General features: G+C 31.1%; 1 pseudogene; it reads right to left on the bottom strand.

Annotated features, from left to right (window-relative positions):
• Nucleotides 1-6,741: 6,741 nt before the first annotated feature.
• LOC114389905 lies at nt 6,742-8,092 on the bottom strand (annotated as a pseudogene).
• Nucleotides 8,093-17,608: the final 9,516 nt, after the last annotated feature.

Below are 17,608 nucleotides of genomic sequence, written 5' to 3'. Positions count from 1 at the left end.
TACAAGAAAAGGTGTATGATATGTTTCACTAGGACGATCAAGATATTTATAGATGAGTGGTGATGGGAGTAATTAATTTCTAATATACTTTTTTTCAAAATTGGCTCCTGCTTAATCTTGCTATGCTGAGCTATGACTTTGCATGTGCATGGTGTAATATTAATTAATTTCACGCCATAGAGTGGACGAAAGTATAATTACTTTGAAGATCAGCACACTCCCTTTCTATACCCAAATTATGTTGGGCGGGGCAATTGTCCCCATTCCCGTTAACAGCTTCAGCTCTTGATCATGTTGCTTATAGATCATAGTACTTAATTAATAAAAAAAATTTGTTGCTTATTTTCTAATAAAAGATAATTTTTTTAACAGATGTTTGCATCCATAAGATTTTCATTTTTGTGATATTTTATGATTATATTTTACAAAAGATATCTTTCAATGGGATTTTTATTTAATTGATAATTTTATTTTTAATCAACATTATTTATTTATTTATCATTTTTTTCATATTAATTAAAATGAAAGTAATAGGTATGGATATTGGCATTTAGGTACCCAACAGAAAACAACACAAGCATTAAAATTACCAGCCACACAAGTGTGGGTTCGTGTATAGGTTTTTTTTTTTTTTTAAAAAAAAGTATGGGAACAGGTTCTATAGCACCCTATAAACATCCTACCCATTTTCATCTCTACATATTTAATCTATATTAATTCAAATAAAGATGTGCAATTCCCATAAAGTCTCCTTTGGTAACAAGGTATAATAGGATATGATAGAATAAGAGAATAAGACAATAATAAAATAGGTAATAATAGGATAAACTATAATCCTATCAAATTTTGGGCGTACTTACTACATAACAAATCAGATAATAATATATAAGATAAATTAGGTTTATTTATTTTGTTGATCTCTATACTTTTATCACATTTTTAATTAGGTTTCAAAACCTTTTTATTTTCTTTTAATTGGGTCCATACAACTTTTTTTTTTCAACAGGGATTGTTTTATGAGTATATGGACAGGTTCTATAATACCTTACACATATCCCCATTACCATCTATGCATATATAGTCTATATTAATTCAAATAAAGATGTGCAATTCCCGTAAGATCTCCTTTGGTGACAGGGTATAATAGGATATGGTAGCTAGAATAAGAGAATAAGCCAAGAATATAATAGGATATGAGCAAGATAAAGTATAATCTTATCAAATGTTTGTAACTTATTAGGTAACAAATCAGATAATAATATATGATATAACATAAATTAGGTTTAATTATTTTAAGGATCTTTATATTTTTACCAAATTTACAATTTGGTTTCGACCTTTTTTTTGTTTTCTTTTAATTGTATCCCTAAACTTTTTCAGTTAGGTCTTTCTCTCTAATTGTTATTATGAAAAATTAACCATAAACACCTATTTCAAGGTGAAAACAATGAATTGGTTCTTCTAGAGTGTGTTATGAGCACAACCCACTCAATTATATATATGATATTTGTTTTTCAGAGTGTCAACCATCTAGAAAGCCAAACAATTTCTGAGGTTTGTGAAAAAGTATTTTACTATATCAGTACATGACAATTAAATTCAGTATATAATTATATATATAATAGTTATTATAATATAAGAAAACAGATTATATATTAATAATGTAAAATAAGTTTACTCAATCATCTATTCATAAATTATCATGGTAAGTTGGTTGATTGAATAATTATATAAAATATTTTATATTATCACTATCTAATCATTAAACTTTTTTAATATTCAACATATTGCATAATATATATAGAGAGAAAAAGAGAGTTTATCCTATCTTGTTGTTTCCTAGCCTAGCTCATCCCTCAGAATAACAATTATGCTAGCTAGCATGATAGATAAGAGATATAATAGTGTCATCATATCCAGTGGTGGAGCTTGACCAATAAGTTTATGGGAATTAAAATAATAACAGTTGTCCATTTACTTAAATTTATATATAAGTAATGATGAGAAACGAAAATTTTAAATACATTTTAATCTAATTCCTTTGTTGCAATTTGGATCTTCTTTTAATTTCTAATTCATGATTTTAGTCTTTCAATTTTTTCCTGTCATTCTCACCTTTTAAAAAATGTGCAATTTTGGTCAATTTTTCATAGGTTTGTTTTCTATTTTTATATTTAATTAATTAAATAGATACCTTAAATGAATATGATAGATTTAGGATTTAATTTAATCAAAATAAAAGAAATAAAATTATGCAAAATTAAAGATTGAACCAAAATTATGATTTCTTAAAATTAGGGTCTAAAGTTGTGTAAAATAGAAGACAAAAATCACAAATCAGGATTTAAAATGAACCAAAACTACAATTTAGGCTAAATTAATTTAATAAATTCATAATTCAATCCAATTAATTTTGAACAGATAGATTTAGGTCGATTTTAACACTCAAATTATTAACAAGATTGTGACAAGTTGTCAATCCACAATTTGTAGAATAATATACTAGAAGCACAAACATAATTTTAAAAAACATAAGAAAATACATTATTCTTTTTCTAGAATCATATAATCCTAATTTATGGGACAATGATAAAATTAATAAAAACTATATACCATCATTTAGTATAGTGTCATACCAAGATTTTAGCAAATTCTTTCAAAGAGATTTAATCATTAAAGAGAGCAAATTTTTCTTATGACTTCGAATAGCTTTAAAAACTTTGTTATTTTCTTTTAAAAAACACTTATCATCCATTAAAACTAATATATATTAATATATTTATATTTGGGGGGGGAGGGGTATCCATACTTATATATAGTTGATTTTTTTTTTGGGGGGATGGCCATGGCTTCCACTGCCTATAAGAAGCTACTGATCATACCTTATTGACAAAAAAAAAAAAAAATTAAAATAAAATATTTATCTTAACTATTATGACCACTAAACGAGCCGTAAAAATATTATACGAGAATGACATGCTATAATTTTTTTTTTTTTTGAGATTTATCTATCTAAAATGGGAGAATAAAAATATCTATTGTTTAAAAGTCAAATACTTTTCCAGTCTGATCAATCCCATAATAAAGGAAACAATTAATGTTAATCACTTTTAATTTACAAGTAGGTATTATTTACTACGATTACTACTTTATCTTCACGATACCAAATTGTTTAAAAACATTTATAAAAAGAAGGGCAACAACTTAATTTTAATAGCACTTATTATTTTCAATGATTTACCTTGAATGACAATTCTAAAGTAATTATGAAATAAGAAGAATAGTCCAGCATTCTTTGATAGGTTCCCTAAAAAACTATTATTAAAGGGTGTTTTAAAAATAAAAATCTCCTTTAATAGCGATTTGATTCTAAGTAAAAAAACCTTGTGATATTTGAGTTTGGTTTAGTGTTTTTAAAAATATTTTATAAAATAATTTTCAAAAACAGATTCTTAAATAGTAGAAGTGAGATAAAAAGATGACTTCTACATCGATTTTTGGAAGCTTTTAACATTGATATCCAAAATCTAGATGGATAGTGGCAGTTGTAAAAAGTGATCATTTACTACATTGGGTAAGACAATTATAATCAATGTAAAAAATAATCACTCTCCACATTGCATTTTTCCTTAACTAATATACAAACTATTTTGTTTTAAAATAGTGTTTGTTTCCCGTCAATCCCAACATGTAATCCTACATATGCTATGAAATGATCAAAATGTCATAAGAAAGAGATTCAATTGTGATTTGTCAACTGAAATTTTCTCATTTCTAAACTTTTATAAACTTTTATAAGATTATCTTGACGTTTAAAAAGTCTTGATACAAAGGTTCAAGTTCTTGGAGAGTTCAACTTTCTAAGTGGTTAATCACAATAATCATTATTAAATGCTTAATATTATTATAAGAACCTATAATGTCAATGTGCATTTGCTCATGTTCAGAATATTAATACATAGATAAATGTATCATAGATAAATGTATCTCTTAGTTGTTATGTAATGATCATGATTTGGCCCTCAGAAAATTGTTGTTCTAACTAAAGTACTCAAAATGTTGTTAATCATCAAAATGATATTGTTCAGAATGTTGTGTTCAAAATGTTGTTTTCCCTTATACACAAAGTCATTTTCATGTTTTATGAAATTTTTTTATACTTTAATGCATATAATTGAATTGGTCTAAGAAGAATCTTGTTATCACAAACATGATCTAGTTTATATATGTCATACATTATGATGAAAGTCATTTTAATGCTCAAAATGTTCTAATGCCACATAACATAATGTAAAGAGAAAGGAAAGAGAAGATTTAACCATATATGTTACTATTTTTGGAAAAGCTTGGATTCGTTGGTTATGTTTGTCGTTTAATTACCAACTCAAAATATCGGGTAATAAATTTTTAAATGCCGTGTTTCTCGGGTAGAAGCTAGCTTTGAAATTTCTCTTAGCTCCATAGTGGAGTTGAGTTGAACATCAAAAGAAAACTAGTTTTTTTCTTTTTTTAATGTCTTTAAAATAAATCATTTTTGCTAACCATTATATTTGGCATGTTAGTATATACGGAATCATCGTACGTAGTTTCTTAATTATGTAGATGAAAATATATTTTTATGATAAATTAAATATATGTATTCATCAAAAAATAAATTAAACATATAAAATATGTAATTAAAACCTTAAAATTATAAAACCAAAAAAATAAATTTAAATTTATACTAATGGGATTAAGCCTAGTAAAAGATAATAATCCTATGCAAAGTAGTAAAATAAATTATTTGAGTCTGTATTTAAAAAAGTTTCCATGTTTAATTAACGTTTAATCGTATATAGAGCAACATTATCTATTTTATTATATTAAATCTGAATTTATTAAAAAGATAAGACTAATATATGAATGGATACCCATATATATTATCTAAAGTATAATTATATCTCTATAAATGATCAAATAATTGAAAGTAATATTTTGTGTATTATAAATTATTTATCATAAACCTAAAATATATATTATAAATTCAAAAACATTTATTTGTCTATTTATTATGAATTTTATTAATAATATTATAATTTATATATAAGAATAGTTATTTATCATAAAGATAAGACTTTATATCTAGCTTTCTAACTTTTATATATTATATGATTTGTTCTGTTTAATTTTTCTATCCGAAGTGCATGGACGTTGAAATACTGTAAGTTGAAAATGGTTTTATTTTATTCAGTGGCATTAACCTAATGGTAATAATTTGTATAATTTTACGAGGTTCTAATTTTTTATAATCTTATTGTCACTATATTATACATACAGAAAAAATATTATTTTACTATATATGAATTATGCTTGAAAAATGGTTTTTTATTTTATATATACTGAATATGGTTAAAGAATTTAAAATAAAAAATTCAACTAAATAATGCAACATTTTATATTATTAATATTTTTTCACAAGAATTTTATTAAAAATACTTTTAGTTGTTAGTTTTTGATTGTTATTCTCAGCATATTAATTAACTAGACATTCCGAATTTAAAACAATTTGTGTTGAAAAGTAAATATTTTTTAATAACTTGACAAAATTCTTTGAATGCGGTATTAGTTTCATTGTCTTTGACAACTTATAAGGAAGTAAAGGTCAGAACGCGGCTGCTAATAAGATAATCCCTTTCGTGTAAGACATGGCACTCCCACTTCCAAGTTAAATTAAGGAGGACGTAAATGAGTTCATCTCTACAGTTTAATTACTCAATGACTCAGATCAATTTATATTTCAATTTTTAAAACTTACAAAAAAAATCTCTCTAATCTGGTTGACATAATTACGTACATTTCTCCAAAGATATTTAAATAAAGTGTTAAGTTTTATTTTTAAGTCCTCCAACTTTTCAACATTTATAACTTTTATCCTTAAACTTTGTGAAGACTTGTCAACTTTTCCGATTTACTTTTCGGTCCAATGTTTTAGTCTTTTCCATTTATTTGCGCCATTAAGCGATGACATATAATTGATTTTATTATTATTTTATCTCAATTCATTTTTTCAGCTAAAACCTCAAGAAATTGATTAGTTAATTTGTTTGAACGTTGTTAGAAATTGTTATATCCCAAGTTTCACACCAAGAAAAATGATTTATACTTACAGATAAAAATTATTACTAGAAGTTCAAATTCGAAACTAAATGTATAAATGACTTTATCTTATAGACGTTTTAGGTGTCAACTTTGAAGGAGTATACAATGACATCATCATAGGCTTTATCTATCAATATTTTTTACCTACAGTTAAATTTGACTATCATTATAAGTAACACCTAAAATTTTAAATTTTTAGGTAAAAGATATTAATTTATACATACAATCTCTAATGGTAGGTAAAAGTCAGTGGGTAAAAGTTAATTTACTTATACCTAGGGTCTTCTGTAGGTAAATGCCATCTCATAAAAAAAATAATTCTTAATTACACTCTTTGTTGATTATAATTTTTAATTAAGTATTTTATTTTTTCTTAAAAAAATAATATAATTGAAAGAAGGATTATTGAAACTTGAAATAGAAGGAACCACCAACAATTTATACACTTGAAAGTTGGAACTTAAAATATTATTTCCTATATCTTTTGTTTGAATTTTCTGTATATTTGAATTTCACAAGTCAATGGGTAATGACAATCATATGTACAATTTAGAATTTAATTAACAAGCATTGAAGAGATTTAGAATATCAATGTCTTTCCAATCAAAACATTCTCTCATCTTTATCACCATCTAAATCATGTTCCTGAAATAACAAAAATGTCAACATATTAATTATTAAATGTCAACTTACTACATACATAGATAGTACTGCTAACAAAAATGGTATTATTAACATATTAATTATTAAATTTCAACTCACCTCTAGTTGAGATCATTTGTAGTTTGATGATTTTTACTAGTAGAACCTTTTGTAGGTACCTAAATTGAAAGAATGTTTTTTCTTTGTAAAGTATCATATTATAGTTAAATCTTTGAATAAGTTCAATTATAAATTCATACCTCTTGATCTATAGCTTCTAAGACTTGATTAATTTGTGGATCTTCTACAAATCGCATTTTAAGGACAACAACAAGATTTCCAAGCGAATTCTCCTAACTTTTGAATTCTATTGTTTGCATAAGAGCTTTGAGATGAACTTGCTTGATGTGAAAGCTTGCCAAGAAACCGCACACGTCCTCTCTTTTTAGGTCCTTTGACTTTTGAATATATATCATTTGTCCAATTAGTAGAATCTTGGGTGCTTTGTAAATTTTGTGAACTCTCTGCTTCAACCATTTTCCTTTTTAGTTCATCCTACATAAATATACTTTATAAATTATTACCATGCATCAATATCCTCAATACTTCAATGTCACTAAACAAAACTCATCTCCTCAATAGTTACTCCTCCTTACACTATAACCTTTTAGTAGAAAATCGAGCAAAACAAAGAGAAAGTATTGAAATAAAAATTAAAATTCTTACAATTACAGTAGCAGCCTTTTCAATAATAATACTTCCATCTTTTCGAGTTTGAGTGTCAATATAAATTTTTGTCTGAGAAGGTTGCACTCCTTTAGCCTTTGTTGTCTAACATTAGTTAAAAAAATTAATCATACTATTTGCATTAAGCAATTTAATATTAAAATAAATATAAAAAAGATAAACCATCTCATGAATTCGTCTTGGAAGATTCTTGGTTCCCATGCAATGCAAGTCCTTATATTTTGAGCAGTTCCTTTTGTTAATGTTGCTTATTTTCTATAACCAACAAATATAAAAATTCAATAATAAAAATAAGCATACAATATATAATTGTTATGTTAGCCAAAGGTTGGTGACATTGTCATGTATACCTGTCCTTTCTCAGAACACCAATAATGTACTAAATCAAGATATTGAGAAGGATCAACCCTTGGATCTGGGATGTGAGCAACCATTTCCTCCTTAGTTTTGCTCTCATCATATCCTTTTGATTTCAGTTCATATTTAAATTGCCTCCATTTCAGACTCATGTCATCAATCAATATTTCCTTTGTTTGTTCAGTTAATTCAGGAACAAATCGAAACTTACTCTATTATGAGTATCATTAACAAACAAAAAAGATCATTTTGTTAGACATTACAAAACATAAAATGATTAAAAAGTATTCATACCTTTCAATAGGATACATCCATCGGTAATGTACAAGACCTCCAACTCTTGCTTCATGTGCCAAATGAATTACCAAATGTACCATTACGGTGAAAAAAGATGGAGGAAAAATCCGTTCTAATTGGCATAATGTTAGAGCTACTTGATGCTCTAAGTGCTCTAAATTACACTCATTAAGCACCTCGCCACACAACTCCTTGAAGAAACAACAAAGATCGGATATAGCTAAACTCACTTTGTCTGGCAAACAACCTTCCACAGCTATAGGAAGAAACTCTTGCATTAAAAGATGACAATCATAACTTTTGAGACCGAATATTTTGTGTTCCTTCACTTTCACACATCTTGATATATCAGACAAATATTCATCAGGAGCTTTTATTGTTTTCAGAAATTTCAAAAATATTTCTTTCTCCTTTGAAGTTATTTGGTAGCAAGCTCTAGGAAAATATTTTTTGCCTTTATTTGGATGCATTTTTGGATGTACTTGGCTCCTAATATTCATATCAACAAGATCATAGCGTGCCTTATCATCGTCTTTTGACTTACCTTCTAATTGTAACAACATCCTAATAATGTTATCACACTCATTTTTTTCTATATGCATATCACCAAGATTATGACGGAGCACACTATGTTGCCAATAAGGCAATATGAACAAAATACTTCTCTTTTTCCATGGTGACCAATCCCAAACTACATGATATTCCAACTGTCTCAAAGCAAAAACTCCACTAGGTAGATCAGGTGGAGCTTTAAACTCCTGGGTTCCATCAAAATCTCTTTTATTGTATCTCCCCTTATGATCGGGCTCTAACCAATGATGATGACACATATAGAAAATCTTTCTACCATAACGCAACCACTTTGAGCTAATCTCAAAACCACAACATGGATAAGCATATTGGCCTCTAGTGCTCTAACCAGACAAATTTGCATAAGCAGGAAAATCATTAATAGTCCATATAATTGCAGCACACATTTGGAATGACTCTTTTCTACATGCATCAAATGTTTTTACCCCAATTTCCTATAATTCCTTTAATTCTTCCACAAGAGGCTGCATATAAACATCAAGGTTCATACTTGGACCTTTTGGACTAGGAATAAGCAATGAGAGTATAAAATTAGGTTGCTTCATACACATCCATGGAGAAAGATTGTATGGAATAAAGATAACAGGCCAAGTGCCATGTGAAATTGTCATAGTTTTGAAAGGATTAAAGCCATTAGAAGCCAAACCTAGTCGAACATTATGAGCGCCACAAGCAAAATTAGGATACTGACAATCAAAATTCTTCTAGGCAAATGAATCAGCTGGATGCCTCAAGAGTCCATCTTTAGTTCGACCAACCATATGCCATATCATAGAACAAGCTGTTTTTGGTGATACAAAGAGTCTTTGCAGTCTAGGTATAAGAGGGAACCAATGAAGAATCTTTGTTGGTATCTTTTTTCTACATTCAACATCATCAGAGTTGCATTTCCTTCTTGACAAATTGCATTTAGGGAAAATTTAAGCATCATCCAAATCCTTCCTATACAATATGCATTCGTTGGGAGAAACATGATTTTTTTCATAAGATAGACCCAACCTTTAAATAATCTTCTTTGTATCATAAAATGATATGGGCAAAGTATTTTCTTCTAGTAATGCATCACTTAACAACTCTAACAACATCGAAAAACTTTTATCAGTCCACCCATTTAGACAATTTAAGTGATACAAATGTACAATGAATGACAATTTTGTAAACTTCTTACAACCTATATAAATACTTTGCTTTGCCTCCCTTAACAACTGATAGAACTTATCTGAATTATTGTTGTCTCCAAATTGTTGAACACTAGGCCCATTCATGAATGCTCTAGTATCTCCAACCAATGTGTCCATATCATGATCAAACTGTCCTTCTACTTGAGATGTACCCAAAGAACTAGATGAGCCAACTTGTTCACCATGAAAGGTCCAAGTAACCTATCCTTTTAGAAATCCATTACTAATGATGTGCTCATAAACATCCATCCGAGAGTGCCACTTGCAATTGACACATTAGGTACAAGGGCATAAAAATTTTCAATCCTTTGATGATTTTGCAAATACAAAATCAACAAAATTTAAAGCCCCTCTAATATGCTTCTCTTTATTAAGAGAGTTGTAGTCTATCCAACTCTTATCCATTTGATAAAATAAACTGAAAAAGTAGAATGAAATAGACATACTAAATTAGTGCTTAGTATAACTAAAATATCCATATATAAATCAATCATAACCCTATCAGCAACTATAATAATAATAATGTTAGTAGTGAAAATGACAAATTGTTTTAATTGACCAATTGGCAACAAAAGATGAAAAATAAAACATATAAATACAACCATAACATATATTTTAACAAGAGTGGGCATTGAAATAAAAACTAAAATATTAACAGCTAATTCAATAATGATGCTCAAATTAGTATTTAATAAAACACTTTGAAACGAATTAACCGTGCATGAAATAGAGGTCTGCCATACTAAGCAATTATAATATATAGACAAAATTTCAGATATTGGACTGAAAAGGGTATTTGTTGGGCAAGAAATTCAAATGTTCAAGACATTGATGACACAACAATGGGTTTCAGATTACTAAGATTACATGGCTACCAAGTTTCAGCCAGTAAGTATTTTACTTGGTTGACCAGATATCAACATTTATCAAATTAAATCCAAAGTATAATAGTTATGAACTAGCACTATAAAATTTAGATTGTTAATTATTTCAAAATCAGCACCAATACTATAGTAAGACTTCTACCCCTCACATATATATACTAATAAAGAAATAAAAATTCAAATATTAATTAAAAGTATTTTTAAAACATTTTAAAATACAAGTCTTTCAAAGGGGTAAAAGGCTCACATTCCCTTCCTTCTACATCATATTCAAACTTGTCCAAATAAATAATAAAGTCATCTTGGCTCAAACATGGCCGTCTAAGCTTCATACAATTAATATAGAACCTATATCCTAATGTCACATCCTATCAGAGTGTTGTGTTCCCGTGTCCTCTAGCATGAGGTTCTTCATAGTCATCCACCTATTCATCTGCTCCCCCGAACACAAAGTTCAAGATCATCACAGGATCCAAACACAAACAACACACAGGGAGTGAGTTATCACATTCTTAAATAATGGAGAGAAACAAGATAACATGTAGGTATAAATATCATATAAACAAAATACAACTTACTTAAGCATCACTCACGTTATTTCACCACTTTGTCGCATAACATTACCTCACAACACCACACATTTCATTTATTTTCACAGCATTCACGTACTCAAGGATCAAAACACAATATCATCAAGTCAATCAATATCGATAAATACACAAGCGTTATGCAACATATACACTAAGACTCAATCATATATGCAATGTGGTACCATGTAAGTGAAAAACCTCGTCGGGCGCCTAGGAGTACATGACAAGACAAACCACACACTAGTAAGTCAGGTCACTCTCACTAGGTAAGATCATAGGGAGACCAGTCAGGGTCACAATGTTTTGCGAGAATGCTCCAACCATATGGGATCAACATAGGCTTAAAGGAACACTCAAACTGGGTGACCCCCAAGGCCTATACTCCGAAGAGTTTGTCAGGGCCTCTCCCTCCTGATTCAGGTCCAACCCAGAAAACATTTTAGCACACAAACTCTATCTATGAATTGTACAAAACACACGACTCCTCAATTGTTCTCAAAATAGTTTTAACTCGTCGCCCTAAAAAGGACTTAACATTAACTCGTCGCCCTTAAAGGGACTTAACATTAACTCGTCGCCCTTAAAGGGACTTAGCATTAACTCATCGCCCTTAAAGGGACTTATAGTCGTGTGATTGTACAATTCATAGTTCATACTCAATGCACACAACATCTCAATCACATACATACACAATTTATCACATACACTCGATCTCAATCACAATGGTATAATCTCACAATAGCATGTTATCACACCTCATGAATCATATTCACTTTACCTATGAACTATGCAATACACACAACTACTCAATTGTTTTCAAAATCATTTTAACTCATCGGGTTCCCACAATAGATTCCATCACAATACTCGTCGCCCTTAAAGGGTCTTACAATTGTGTGATTGCACAGTTCATAGTTCACAACTCAATACACGCATCTCATCTCAATACACATGTATTTCATCATCCGTCACATGTTCAATTTATCACATACTCACAGTTTGAATCATCATTTCATAACCTCAACATAACAATTTATACAAAAGATTTTATCACAACATGGGGTGTAAAACCCCTAAAATAGTTTCTCACAATTATATCAAAATCAATTAATCAAAATCACGGGTTAAACACAAAGATATCAAGAGCACTCAAGTTTATCAATCAATTCTCATCAGGACATCAATTGGTACATAGAACACAATAATATTGTATTTATAATCATAAAGAGAATATTATAATTCAATAAACATCCAAAAATAAACCCAAATTTAGTTCTCTAAGGATCTCTACACATGTTCATTCTAACCCCCAATTGCGATAAACTCATCCCTTACCTCTAAGCGGACTCACGTGTCTTCCGACAGCGATAGTGGCATCTCTAGCGGTTCCCTAAGATTCCTCCAGTTTTTCCTCCGACTACTCTGATAGAGTCCCCAAACGTCAGAGAGGCAGAAAAAGGATTGAAGCTTCTACTTGTACTGTCTTCATGCGATTCCTTTTACTCCCTCCAAGAATATTATGTCGTAAATCACAACGGTTAAAGTGTGCGCAATTGAATTTCGAACAACATATCCAAATTTCATGAAAATCCAACGGTTAACGAAACCGGGATCGTAGTTTTACTGAGACCATTTTGGGTTTCTGCGGGAAAAGAGAAAGCTACGGTACAAAGGGTATTAGCGCTGACATGTTTTTACAATTCCCAACGGTGAAAATGTTAGGAATTGGGTTGCGAACATGGTGCTCAAATTTCATGACGATCCAACGGTGAATAAATCCGAGATCATTGTTTTTCTGAGATAGGTTTGGTTGGCTGCGGGAAAAAGAAAAGGTTTTGGGAGGAGAAGGAGAAAAACGAAAATGAGGGAAATAAGAGGTACCGTCAGTGTAAAAACTGACCTAGCGCTATTTATAGCTAGGTTTAATCTATTTATTTATTTATTATTTTATAAAAAAACTCTATTTTTTTTTCTACCAAACAAATAAATGAAATACCCTTTTTATTTTCTCTCAAATTATTACTTTAATTAATAATTATATCTTCTTATTTATTTATTTATAAAATCTCATCATTTTTCTAAAAATCTATTCATTTATAAATAATAAATATTTTTTAAATTAGCTTACGAAAAATGAGATGTTACACAGACATCCATGGGGGACGAAGGATCCCTGTGTTGCCTGCTCCTCAAAGGAATCTTGCACAGAAAAGACCCAGTTGTACATGGCATTCACAAAATATTGAAATATAATTCTAATGGTTAGTTGAAAATGACTTACGATCTTCTCAACGATTTCCTTTGTGGCCTCAGTCGTCATCTCCCCTATTTTCTTGGTACGGGCCATCTTCCACTTCACGTGGCGTTTGACGGGGGATGGAGGATCGATGACGCCATCAATGCTTCCTGACTGTGCAGCTTCCTCTAGCTTCTTCTTGGTCTTCTCAACCAGGAGCTTTTGCTTCAAATATTCATAACCCTCACGAGACAAAACGTGGGGGGCAGTGTTCTGTTTCTGGATGGCCTGTGCCTTTTTCCGCACATCCTGCAAAAATAAAACAATAATCTTTCAAATTGGTAGAATGAATTATAACAAGTTAATGTTTTTTGAAAAACAACTTAAATGGCAAGGTACATACCTCCCAAGAAGGGTCTCTGCGAGTCTGGCAAAACTGGGCCCATTTTTCCTTGCTTATGCTGTATTTCTCACAGATAGTCGTCCACACCGTCCTGATTGGCTGCAAGGGCCTATTTCCTCGTGAGGTCTGATTTAAACTGCCTCCATCTCTCGCCGACAGTCTAAAGTAACTTCCTTTTCGTCCTACTGTCAGAAGCCTCTAGGATTTCAAATTCCGCCTGACAATAACAAATAAGGTTTATTTGTTACAATAATGTATTTTTTGGCTATTAATTAAAGAACATCAAATAAGAAAAGAAAAATACTTGAATATCCTCCCAAATCAAGTCCTTCTAAGCAGTAGGGACCTCCTTCCAATTCTCGTACGTCACATCCACCTTATCACGCGCCACAATCCCCAAATATATTCTTAATTTCTTCCTGTGGGGACCGTCGGCCTTGCCGATAGCAAAATCAACATGGACCACTGGTCTCTCAGCACCAGGTGGTCTAGTAGACAAGGATCGTAGACGTGAGGCTTTCCGTGTCCGCTTCATGGCAGACGGCAAAACCGATGCGTTAGAAGGAGGAGGAGGAGGATGAGAAGGAGGAAGAGGAGGAGGGGAGGAAGGTGGAGAAGCCATGATCCTTTATACAAGAACATACAAATTATAAATTTCGATTACAATCAAATATCGACATCAACAGTTCTTTATGTAACTAATCTGGAATTGTGGGGTTCGGGGTGCTTATGCTTTATTATTGTAGGTGTGTGTGTGTGTGTGTGTGTGTGTGTGTGTGTGTGTCTCTCTCTCTCTCTCTCTCTCCGTGTTTGTGTGTGTGTGTGTGTGTGTGTGTGTGTGTTTGGCATGGACTTGAGCTGTGGCTTGTGGTGTGTGCAACCTTGGGAAGACCAAAAGGAGTTGTTTTATGACCAAATTCCTGAGGCACGTAGGAGTTTGGGGGCTGCAACATATATAAGAGTTTTTAGGATATGAGAAGTAGCCTTATGGGTGGGATTTCGCTGATTCTTTTTCAGTTTGGTAGGTGTTGTTGTAGTTATTGATGGTTTATATGTTGTGCTTTGGGGTAAGGCCAAAGAGTTTGCTGAGAATAAACAAACTTGGCTTAGTTCCTTTCATCACTATTTAATAAGCTTAAACAAATTTTGGAAGACATGACTTAAGTGTACCTTCATTATCTGGTTGGAGAAACACTACTTATGATTCTTGCTACAGGGGTGCCATTCTCTTCCAGAATTTAATTAAGTAGATGCATGATGTTAATTATTAATGGTTTAAGGTATATAAATGTTATGTTATTAGGCTACAGTTCTTGATATAGGACCCATCGAGGGATATGAATTGTTTCTTAGAATTTTGGTTGTTGGACAACTATAAAAATCGGGATAGGACATAACAGGTGTTGAACCTGGAATAACAAACCATAATAAGCTTGAACCAGCAGCAAAGAATGAATCTCAACCCAAATTTTGCTCAATTGTCTGCTGACAACAATCTCAATTGCTAAGTCAAAAGAGGATAAGAGGATAAGTCATAAGTGATTTAATTGTGGTTTTTAATTGTGATTCAAAAGAGGATAAGATGTAATAGTAGTGAAAATGACTAAGGAGACTTGGATTCAGAAGATGATGATTGGTGTTTCCTATCTATGAAACTTGTATTTGACTTTTGTTGGTATTTAACACACCTATGACTTTCTATTCTTAATTATGATAATGAATTTAGAATAATTTTTTTTATCATTTTTGAGAATTTGTATGCATACACTATATTTTTTTGTTTGGTAGAGTAAAATTTAATGGAAAGGAATGTCATTCTAGTCCAAGGCGGTAAAAGTATCCATAACAAGGATCAAACAGTTTGATTTGAATGGGGATGGTGTCCTAAGCTTTGAAGAATTAAGAATTATGATGCAGTGAGGCATGTATATATAAATGTTGATTTTGTATAGTGTGTATTTAAAATTTGATTGATTTGTTTGCACATCCTATGTATAACACTATAAAATGGGATAAATACATTGGTCTTTAGATTTCACGTCAATAAACAAAGCTGATGCTTCACGTGGATACTAAATTTTGAACCACCTCTACAGCTACTTCTTGCAAGAAACAACACAGATTAATAAACATTACAAAAAACAATCGTATGACTTATGTAAATGAATCTATCAAAATCAAATATATAAATACAAAATTACATTAGACGATGTTAATTAATTCTCCTTCATCATGATCATTACGATTAGCATGAACGTCGTCAGCTTCTTCTTCTCTGACAACGTTAGGAGTGATTTGTGTGGACAAAGGACTAACATAGGTGTCCATGTATGAATCATCATCTTCTACATTAACACCAATTGTTTTGCCCTGGAGAACCACGCACCACCTTTCATCACAAGGGTCTTGCACGTAAAATACTTGTCTAGCTTGTTCTGCCATCATGAAAGGGTCATTGTGGTAACCAAGTTTCTTTAGGTCTACCAACATAAATCCTATATCATCGGTGCGCACACCGGTGTTGCTATCAACCCATTTACATTTGAAAACACAAACAGTAAATTTCACATAGTTAAGCTCCCAAATTTCATCAATGAACCCAAAGTAAGGGATGGAAGCTACACAGGGATTGGCGTCATGCACACTTGCGAAGTGTTGAGATTCAGCCCTTAGGGTGATCCTGTTGTTTTGCATTGTACTTTTGTCATCTTGTGCTTTTGTGTAAAATGAATACTTGTTTATGTCGTATCGTTGCCAAGTTATAACATTTCTTTTAGGCCCATTTGTTAGCTTTCTTAAAGTTTCTAAAGCATTTTCATCTGCAAAGATTGTATCTTTAAACCAATCATAGAAAGTCTTGTTATGCTTTTTCAACACCCAATTCTTTGACATTTTTGGATTATTCTATTTGACATAAGCTTTATGCCTAAGTAAGTATGGCAAAACTTCATTACTGTTGTTCAAGACATACAAGTGAGCTTGTAACAAATCTTCTAGACTTGGAGTGTTCACATGCAGTCCTCTTGAACCCTTACCACCCACTTTGTCATCATGCTGAGACTCAGGAAGGCCAATAGTTTTAGCCTTCTCAATGTATTCTGAAAAAAATTCAATGGCTTCATCTGCAATTTACCTCTCAACAATAGATGCTTTTGGACGATATAGATTCTTTGTATACCCTTTTAAGATCTTCATGTATCACTCAAACGGGTACATCCACCGCAAATAAACAGGACCACGACATTTGATTTCTCTGACTAGATGCACAATCAAGTGAATCATGATGTCAAAGAAAGCAAGGGGAAAATACATCTCCAACTGGCACAGTATAATTGCGGCCTCATTTTGTAGCTCATCAAACTTGACAGGATCAATGACTTTGCTATATATGGCATGGTAAAAAAAGCACAGGTGAGTTATGGCTAACCTGACTTTGTTTGGCAAGATGTCTCGTATAGTCACGCCTAACAATTATTGCATCAGCATGTGACAATCGTGAGACTTTAACCCTACAAGCTTAAGCTCCTTCAACTGTACAAGGC

This window comes from Glycine soja, chromosome 16 (genome assembly GCF_004193775.1).
Source record: "Glycine soja cultivar W05 chromosome 16, ASM419377v2, whole genome shotgun sequence".
In the NCBI taxonomy this organism is placed as follows: domain Eukaryota; kingdom Viridiplantae; phylum Streptophyta; class Magnoliopsida; order Fabales; family Fabaceae; genus Glycine; species Glycine soja.
This window is presented reverse-complemented; position numbering and strand designations above follow the sequence as displayed.